The 10,448-nt window shown below is 37.7% G+C and overlaps 1 long non-coding RNA gene across 1 annotated transcript; it reads left to right on the top strand.

Moving 5' to 3' along the window:
- Positions 1 to 1,953: 1,953 nt before the first annotated feature.
- Positions 1,954 to 10,022, top strand: LOC127389206 (uncharacterized). The gene is made up of 4 exons (XR_007890572.1): positions 1,954 to 2,059; positions 2,387 to 2,476; positions 7,865 to 7,983; positions 9,860 to 10,022. It is a non-coding gene; the product is annotated as an uncharacterized LOC127389206 (long non-coding RNA).
- The last annotated feature ends 426 nt before the right edge of the window (positions 10,023 to 10,448 follow it).

Here is a 10,448-nt window from a genome sequence, read left to right as displayed (position 1 = left end):
GCAAATAGTAACTGCCTGAGACAAGCTTAAAAATAGGCTGAGATTCTCACCTTTTTATACCCTTTTAAGGACCATATAGCACTCCTTACAGACAGTGTTGTGAAGAAAGAAAATTCCAAAGGGACAGATAAGTGTGAACAGATCTGTCTTATTTCTAAGGAAAAAAACATTAAAAGCTGTACCTTATGAAGTAAGAATGTTCACACATAGTTTGCAATTAGAATTTTATATATTTTGCCACAATTTTGTTTATTAAAGATTGAAAAGTCATTTGAGCAATTGTACCAGAGACTGTGATTTGCCACAAGATTTAAACAATACCTTTGGATCATTTCAAAATGTTTTCTGTCATGGTTTAACTGAATTTGCCACGCTGAAACTGACTCAAACCATTGATTTATCAGAAGTGCTTTATTCTTCACTCTAGATCTGTCCATATCTAAGCTATAAACTGGGAAAGCAGTAAAAATTTGCATTTGTAAATATTTTAGAGAAGGCTATCGTTCTGTAGGGCTTTATGCTGTTTTCTCTGATGCTATTGAGTGCTTTGTAGAAGCTCATTTGGCAAATGTATTCTCTGATATCAGCAATCAGTTGATCAACATTTGAAGCATTGCTCAGACACACAGCTATTGTGAGGAGCAGTACTTTCAAATATCCATTTGTGTTTGTGATACTTGCTTTATTCAACTCTACTCGAGGCAAATTAAAATGTAGTGCTATATAATAAGTATGGGAAGGTTAGTGTTCACACTTCAGGGATAAAACATTTTGACAGTTCTATTCTACATTTGCATTTAAAAATTTTAATGCTTTTAATTAGACCCTGTGTTTATTGTAGAATCTCTTGTAGACATTACTACTGTGAGATTGTTACCTTTCAGGATTTGTTCTGGACTGCTTGTCTGTGGGGAAGCACAAAAGGCTGCTGGTTCCATATAGGTTTCATTTTCGGGTCCATGGTATGTCTCATTTTCTCAATTTCCCACATGGTCCCACCTGTACCACTACTGACAAGTCATTTGTGTTGGTTTCTGATATTTTTTAATGTGCAGTGTTAAGGATGTACATATGCATAGCTCTCTCTTAGGTGCTCAGTATGTATTTTCCACTGCTGTCTAAATTCTCAAGTCTTGCTGCAAAGCAGTATCCCCAGGGACACAGGCAGACATTGGAGAGAAACTAGAGATACTGCCATGATATCCATTATCTTTTTAGCCAGTGAACAGGTGATTCTTAAACAGCATATGCACAGACTGTGGTCAACCTTCTAAGCTCATGAAAATGATCACTGACTCAGGCTGATGTCTGAAGGACTGGTCACTAAAACTGTCCATATGTTTTTGCTCTTCTTTTAATGTTATCCTTGATCATTCTGTATTAGTAGCATTCAGTAGAGATTCAAGTAACCTACTATAACATCTGTGCCATTGCAATCATCAAGAAAATGTTCATTGAGATAATAAAGCAAATGTGCACTCTCTGAAGAAGCTTGTGTGTAAATTAGACCAGGTGATAAAAAACCCCTAAAAGCGAACACACAAACTTGGCTAGACACTTCAAACTTTTCAGAATAGCAGAGAGAAGCAAGAAAACATGGCAGTTTTTTACCAGGAAAATGTATTTGAGCTGAAATAAGGTCTTCTTCCTGGTAGTTTAGCCAGTCCCTAGAGACTTTGTGTAATTGTTATTAGATTTTCCTTGGGATGGATAAGGACTTAGGTGGTACCAGAAATCTTGAGCAGTGAATTCTCCAGGAACTCCTTCCTGCATTAGGAACCATTACTCTGGTTCCAAAGCCCAGGAAACTCAACCTCACAAGCTGCTGTGAGCTGCTGTTTTCCATACTTTCCTTCACTTTTGGGAGCTGTTTCTTCTGACCCAACAATAAATAGCAGATAAGGGAAGTACTCTGGGAATTCAGATATATGATATATACAAAGTCATGCTTTGTGATTGTGAAGGGGACCACAAGTAAATCCTCCCTGTGCACCCAGATTGGATCTTGCATTGAGAAACATCAAAATCTGAATTATGCAGAGGCTATGCAGCACTATGGGTAAGTACATTGGCCTTTCATGTCTTATTATGTTGTTAATTAGTTAATGTTTGTAAAGCACTTTGAAGATTAAAAGCCCTATATAAGTTCTAAGTGTTATTATCTCTAGAGACCTTGGTTCAATTCAAAGGTGCTTAATTACATATGCCATAAATTAGACTTAATGAGTTGTAGAATCATACGCTTTATGTGATGCATGCAGGTTTCTCAGCTAGATCTAGACCTTATGGTCTGATGCAGTATTTCTTCAGGTATTCAGAACTGTTAAGAAAAATCACACAAAATCAGAGCAGATAATTTCTAAAAAATAATTTGATTGTATTTCAGTACTTTTTAGGACTTGGTGAAGCAAATTACCAGCAGTTTTGCTCTACTGTTTCTAGAGATATTCCAGCAACCAACTTCAAATTGCTGAAGGTGAGGTTGTTGTTTATAAATTATTATACAGACGTAATTCCAACTCTTACTTCTGTAAGGGAACTGAGAAGTTTTAGTATGACTGCTGCCCTTCCAGTAGTGCCCGGAGATGTCCTGTCAGGGCAGGGGACCTCTTGGTGTTGGATTATATTCACAAGCATAAGAAAAGACATCCCCATCTCTTAGACATACTACCATGTAATTTACAACAAGCCATTTCAGGAGGGTGACATGCAGAAAGGGGAACTAACAGATATAGGAAAATGTGGTTTCACTGGCTTTGCAGAGCTGAGAGTTTCCATGTTATGTAACTTACATATTTTGTGACCAGAAAGCTACAGAATTAGCCCTGCTGAAGCCCAGGCACTGAGGCGGCTGTCGGGCAGGGGCTACAAATGACTTCTCCTGGTTGTTCCTCAACCAGCAGAGTTCAGAGACACAGAAAACCAGCAGGATTGGTCACCTGTCCTAAAGTGACTTCCGTGTGTTCCTGCAGCAGAATATCTCCATTTTACCTTGGGCTGTTCACAGGCATATAGAGAGAGGCAGGATTTATCCTGCATGTAAGTATGTTAGAAGTGATTGTGTCCATTAGTACAACCTAAGTAGATTGGAAAAACTAATTAATAGCAATTTACTATAAGTGTCTCTAAAAGACTTACTTGAAAGTATTTATCCTGAAGTGAAAGTCATTTGATTTTGTTAATGTTTATTGTAAGCATATGCAGACTATCTTCCAGGGGAAAATGTATTTTTGAGTACTCCAGACAATTGAAACTAGTGAGCCCACTGTCTGGAGAAAGCATCTGTAACCACAACCAAAAGAGGAACGAGATTTCCGACATTCTTTCAGAACATGTGTTTGAAGCATGGGTTCCCATCACTTTCAAAGTGACTTGCAGGCCATTTTCTTTATATAGATTTAGATGAGTCAATGTGGTCCTAGAATCATCTTGTTAATGCCTTTGTAATTTCTCCCTTGTCCATTTTCTCCTGTTTCTCCTATTTTATTGCTTATTTCAAGTAGGTGTATGTTCTCAAGAAACTTTACATGGGACAAAGCGTAATTTCAGACTGTTTTTATCACTCACATTACTGTATTCCTAAGAAATGGATCTAGTCTTACACCTTAATTATGGGGGTGCATCTCCTTGAAAAACAATATTTCGCTGAACACTTGAATACTTTTCATATACTCTAATAAACAGGAACTTCACAAGAATGCTGATTTGAGCTCTAGGCTGTGGTTAAACGTTTTAATAGTGTAGCAGACTTATCAACAAACCTCTCCTTCACCACCCAACCCCCTTCCCTTTTTACAATGAACAGATTTTTATCTGACTGGCTTGTGACTTGGGGATTTTTACAAGCAGGTTTAGGAACTTGTCAAATATTTTGAAATTTGAGTCTGAAAACAAAACAAAAGGTATTTTATAGAGTTTGTATCAACTGGGCAAAATTTTGACTTGCTGAAGTACATACAGGATTCTGTTGTCTGACCTATCACTACTGAATTGGAACTTACCAGTCTGATTCCTTTATTTAATACTCCAAGATACATATACTAGTGTAACTCCACTGAGATATCAATCAGTGGAGCTTAAGACCCTCTTCATTTCTGAAATACTGCAGCCTTTTCTCAAAAAGCAGTAAGAATACTCCTTAGTATCTGATCTGGGCATTTTAAGTCTGTCTCTTTTCCTCCTCTGTTTCCAAGATGTTACTGACTGACATATTCGAGCACTGATATCACTATTTTGCTTAAACATCAGTGGAGAAGCTATCCAAGCAAATGAGAAAGCTGTGAGCTCTAACTGCTGCACTGAACGGCCTGTTACAGAGACATCAGGCAGGACAAATCACTACAACGTTGTCACGGTGTTTTTTTACAGCCAGGCCTCCAACTCTAACCAAGTGTGCAAATGGCTGATAAGGGTGCTCTTTGAGAAAACAATTCAAGGGGTTACACAAAGCATTAAATGTGCATGGAGAAACATCTTGGTGAGTTCATATCCAGTAAAGAACTCTGGACATTTGGTGATTGTGGTTGGTGACCCAGTTCGGACTTTTAGAAAAACAGTCACCATCCTTTTGACTTGTGACTTCCCCAGTCATTTTCCTGTTTTAAGTGCCTAATTTGACAAAGCACTGATGTGTCTCTCTCTGAGAGCCTTTGACAGTGAAAGCACTGCTCATGAGGTCTGGAAGACTTCTGGATCGTTACTGTCTCCAGCTTCCTCTCCCTGTCTGCAAGCAAGGGGTTATCACAGGTCAGCTGCAAAACAGAAAGTGTGGCAGTAAATCGTGGGATAAGCCCAGATTTTATATTAATTTATCTGATTTTTATACCAGACTGGATGAAGTGTGACCATCCCTTCTGATAGAATATGATGCAAATACGTGTGAATCGTCACAAACTCTTTGATATCTCTTGTTTATTTCTGTGGACCTGTGGATTTTGTTTATTGATTATCTGCTGCACAATTCTTGCATTCCTTATTCCTTTCTCTTTGCAGTCGAGATGGAGTGCAGAAAGGAGGAAAATCACACACAAAATGCAAAAAAGAAAAGATTGGTTGGTTGATTGAACTGTTGGTCTTAGCAAGGGAGGGGTGAGAAGCAAAAAGAGCCTGCAAGATTACTAGTATAAACCAGTGTGATATGGTTTCAATTTTAAACACATGTAAAGCTTTTTAAAATCATACTAATTAATTTTTGCTGTTCACTATTACTGTAATACCTAGTACAGAGCTGCAAGGAACAGCCTGATGTGAAAGAATCGAGAATTATTTTCAAGGACATTCAGTTTCAGAAGTAGTATTATGACACCAAATATTTCAATCTCTTGCAGAGACCTATATATACCTTCAGCAAGAAGCTCTGTCCTCTGTGGCTGAACAAGTTTTAATTCCCAGTTCAGTAAAATACTTCTGTCCTGATCTTAAGCTTAAGTGTAGGCATGCCTGGAAGTCCATTGTATTGGATGACTGAGGTTAATAAGCCTGGAGTGAACAATAGGCTGAAGTGTTGTTCTGAACCAGGGTTTGATCTGACAATATGTAACCGAGTACATGTGGACACCAACACTTCTGTTCTTTTAAAGTTTCCTCAGGAAATAAGGCAATGAAATTATTTCATGCGTGTTCATCAGGAAATCTGCTTTATTATGACTAAGTCTTAACAGTTAAGCCTAAACTTAGTTCTGCACTAGGTGTTGATTGAAATGTTGACTTAAGTAGGAGCACAGTCCATGACTATCTGCATCTAGTGAGGGAGATCTATCAATTGAGCTGTTCAAGTCACACTGTTGCCTGACAGGATATCAGAAAGCTTTTAGGCTTAAAAATTAACAACTCTGTAAAGCTGGAGTTTGTCATGGAAACATCATCGCATCAAGTAATTGGTGTTATTCGTTCACCCCATTAGAGCAATTATTTGTAATTGTTATTATTGTAGCATATGTCCAGCACTTAAACAGTACATATTACTGGGAAGACCAGCATTATTCATCAGGAGAAACTCAGAAATTGAGTTGAAAATGCCAAATCAGGCAGGCAGATGGAATTATCTCATGTGGCCTACACTCTTAAAAGAATGCGAATTTTTTCTCTCACTTCCCCATACATACAAACAAGGAAGCAATGAACACTATCTCCCAGTTTCAAAAGAAAAGAGTAAGAAATACCATAGCCACTGAAAGATAGCTTGAGCACTTTGGTAGACCAAATCTTCAGGAGTGCATTATTTCTCTGACACTGAGAGGTACTTCTGACCTACCAAGACATCCTCCCCGAGCAGTGAGCTCTGAGCCAGTGTCCTCAAGAAAGGTAGAAATAGCCCTCTGGTCAACAATGAATAAAAATCAAATCCACAGAGAATTTCTACACTCTATGTACCACTCTTCTAGTGGAAAAAAATACGGGTATAAATTGTTTTTTTCAGAAACCCCAAGTCCTGCAGAGTTGTTTTTTTCAGATTGAGAGGGATGAATAGGATGGGACTCTTGTCTAAATGCCAGGTAGATTGTTTTGGCTCCTTCCCTTAAAATAGCCATAATTAATTAAGAATCTAATTCTAAAATTGTTCTTAAAATAGATAACATTAGCTATATATTTTTGTCTATGATTTCATGTGCACTGATAGGGTGATTCATGCTAATATGATATAACAGTCAGAATTAAAGAATATTAAAAGCCTCCAGTTGTTTAATCTAGATTCCTGGGAGGAACTTGAGTTTCTTTGAAACTTTGCTCAGAATTACGCAAAAATATGAAAAAATGCCATCTTGTTTTTGCATTAATTTTTTAATATCCTTTAAAAAAATGTTACACCCATCTGCATGCACTTAAGCTCTATACAGTAAAATGTAATCCTTGAGCTCATGATGAAAGCTACAGTTGTTTGCTGTCACAATACAAAAGGAAATGAAATGAAGGGTTCAGAACACACTAATTGTTGCGAATCCAAAATCTCTGTTAAACTACTTCTTGTTCAGTGTCTTGTATTGCAGGAAGATGCACTTATCACAGATTAAGATATTTGGGAGCAAACCCATGATACTGAATGTTCAGATGATGATGATGATGATGAAGCAGGATTATTGTCTTTCCAATGCCACTAAAGCGCGTTTCTATTTACATCAATTTTTTTAAATCAAGGAGTTTGGGTCTTGTATGACAAAGATCTCAAACAGATAAGTTAAGCCTATTAGCCTGAATGTGACAGTTAATATGCTGATGTTAAGAATGTGCTTAAAGTCAAGAGCTCTTGGCTAGGCATTTTGACTCACTAAAGGGGAAATAAATGTCAAAGTGAAGAAGATAAAATTGTATTAATACAATAAAGCATACTGAAGATATTGCCTCTCTCTGTTATTTGTTAGTAAAGGAGATAGTGTGCATTTTTGTAATGGATAAAAGGGCTATCTATAAGAAAATATTTTGTTCCCTGTCTTACACTGAAAGCATTTTATATAAAGCAGATATGAAGTTGTTCATTGGTTGTTTTAACACCTAGGATCAGTGCCCGCTGAATGGCAATTCATGTAGTCCTAGGGTCTGACATGTTCAAGCAACTTGTGGGAAATAGTGGAGAGAGCTTTCTAAAGCCTGCAGATGGGTGACAGCCTGGAAACAGCTAATTAAAGTATGTTAAAAAAATTGTGTTTCTTAAGAACACAATTCTTAACAAACAAGCCTAATGTAAAATAAAATAGATTAAGAGCATGCTGATGTCACTGCAGCAGCAGTAGTCAGAGTACAAATTGTAAATGCTTGATTAAGTGATTCAGGTATCTTGATTTGGTTTGGTTGATGAAAACCTCATCTTACCATCTGGATTTGCATATACGTGTGATATCTGTTATATTAATTCTATCTTTTTTCACAGATATAGACAGACATACCCTGGAGTTGTGGCACCCATTAATAGATCAGGCGAGCCTGTGCAGCTGTGTTTTGATCAGTGGAAAGGTTTCCTGGCATCCAAGAACTGAAATCACCTTTTAGGTATGACAAGTGCATCTAAGTATCTAGCAAGTGAAAATCAATGGTTTCTGTAAGGAGGGAGTAAGAACACCTACCACAAAAAATTAAAAGTAAAATAACCTTTAATAATTGCAACAATGAGAACTCAAATATACGTATTGCTCTCAGCTGGCACTTAGCCATCCATCATTTGCTAGCTCATAAAGCTGATTTGTGCTCTTCCCTCCTGTCCCTGTTTCTCAGAGCTGTTGGCCTCTTCACCAGTGCTTTCCCATAGGCACATACAAGTGGGACTCAAACACTCTTTTGTCTCTTCCTCTGGAACACAGCTATTTGTCACATGGGGAAAAGGGAGTTTTGTGAGCAGCTTGCTTTCTTCTTCCTTCTTGAATGCCACTTACAAACTCTGTCGATAGACACTTGGAAGGTATCTAAAATGCTAGACAAGGAAGCAGGTATAATTCAGAGGAAAACTGACCTTGACTGAATAGGGTCAAAATGCTTCAACCACTTCTTTCATTTAAACTCCTCATTTACAGACTCACACTTCTTTCATTGTAGCTTAGGGCTAACATAAATATATGTGGGGTCTGTGTAAGCTTTAAAGATAAGTTGAGCTAGATTTAGTGAGTTTTGTGGCTACTCAAACTCTTTTTGAAGAACATACAACAATTTCTCCCCTCAAAGGGCTGGAACACCAAAATGGTTGAAAGCACCAAAATTTATTTACAGAAATCTGGTTTGGGTATTCCCCAGGTATTAGCATCTAGCAGACGGGTTAAAGCTCCAACTTCCTAATTCTCAGTTCTAACTGTATATGTTAATTAAGCTCCTGAGGAAACAGAAAAAGTACTGACCTCTAAATTATGTGTCTAAGAATCTGAACTTTCATCTTGGGGTTTAGAAATTTAAGGCTGTTCCTAGAAACTTTTAAAGGCTGCAGGCCACCAAAGGCTTTTGAACAAAATTCTTGTGGTCATTTCCAGACTCAGTCAGTACAGATACTTCTTGAGCTTTTTGGTAGTGTCTGTTATCCCAGGCCATTTTTGTTGAGAAGGCTAAGAATGGAGATTTACCAAAATATTTGATGAAGTTTTATACAGACTGTGTTCCAAGCATTTATTTGCAACATTATTTACCTCCTTTAACCAAATGTTGTATGTTGTTATGGAAACCCATTTTAACAAGAGCTCTTTGACCCATGTAAATGTTAGCCAAACAACAAAGTTTGCAACTTTCAAGTAATTCTCAGTACTTCTCTTTCTGTATTCTTTAAAAAGCATCTTTCTCTTTGTCCAAAACCACAGATGGCACAGGCCTGACTTGTTTTCTCATCACTAAGAATGATTTATCTCACACCAAAAGAAAAAAGGACTCGCAAAAAGTGTAGATGTAATTAGAAAAACTTGAATATCCTTTTACATTATTGGAGTAGCAGAGAGGAATCTTAAACCTGTGTCCTTATCCCTTCTGTTTCTTTGCTGGGAAGTGCTTCAGCTAGGACTGATGTGGATTGGGAACCAGGAATTCCTCCTCTCTGGTTCCTGAACTACTGAAGAGCAGCTACTCCAACACATTCAGCACAGGCAGACTTCTTCACATTTATCTTAGGTTCACACATTCCTTTATTTAACTGTCTCTGATCTGACTATATCTGATCATTCCTTCATCTCATTTTCACTTAACCTTTTGCCCTCTACACAGACTCAGCATCCTATCAGATAGCTCCCAAGGGACCTTCTTTTCCCCCTATGCCCCCTTCCTCCACTCTTTCTCCAATTTAGGTGCTTTATGCCACTCCTGGTAATTTACCTGATTACACGGAAGGAGCTGTAGATCTTTTTATAATTGCTGTTTTACTTAAAACATTGATTCTTTTGCTCCTGTCTGTTTTCAGGTCATCACACCTCACTAGAGGTTTCCCTGGTTTAATGAGCAACCATAGAGAGTACCCAGAGGATGGGGGTCGTTGTACATTCTTATGTTTGAAAGCTGCTCCACAGCATCCACAGAAGGATTCTTGGCACCTGCCTAGTTAAACTGGATGTCCAATGTTATCTCTCCAGGCAAGTAAGATTCTGGCAATCACTGTAGTCCTATTTCACTTGTTCTTAGTCTTTTTGACACAAACACATTAATTTTCCCAAGCTCCTTTGGCAGCTGGAAGAAGTTCTGTCTCTTTTTAATATGATTGATAATATTGAATATTTCTTTTAACCTTTTACTGCCATTCCTGGGCTAGGTGATAGTTTCTCTATTTGGATGTTAATCTCCAGCATGCAGTAGCACATCTTCCAATCACCTGCTCATTATGGAGGTCATTGGTAAAATACTGCTATTTAATTTATGACTGCCTATGAAGTTCCACCTAGTATTAGACCTACAACATATAATGTCATTCTCTCAACACTCCCACTGTCAAAGGTCACATAAAGCAAACCATTGCTTTATACAGAAACTCCTTCTAGTTTAATACAGAAGAATGG

The sequence above is a fragment of the Apus apus genome, chromosome 11 (genome assembly GCF_020740795.1).
Source record: "Apus apus isolate bApuApu2 chromosome 11, bApuApu2.pri.cur, whole genome shotgun sequence".
NCBI classification, from domain to species: Eukaryota; Metazoa; Chordata; class Aves; order Apodiformes; family Apodidae; genus Apus; species Apus apus.
Note: the sequence above shows the minus strand (reverse complement) of the source record. Positions and strands in the feature narration are given on the sequence as shown.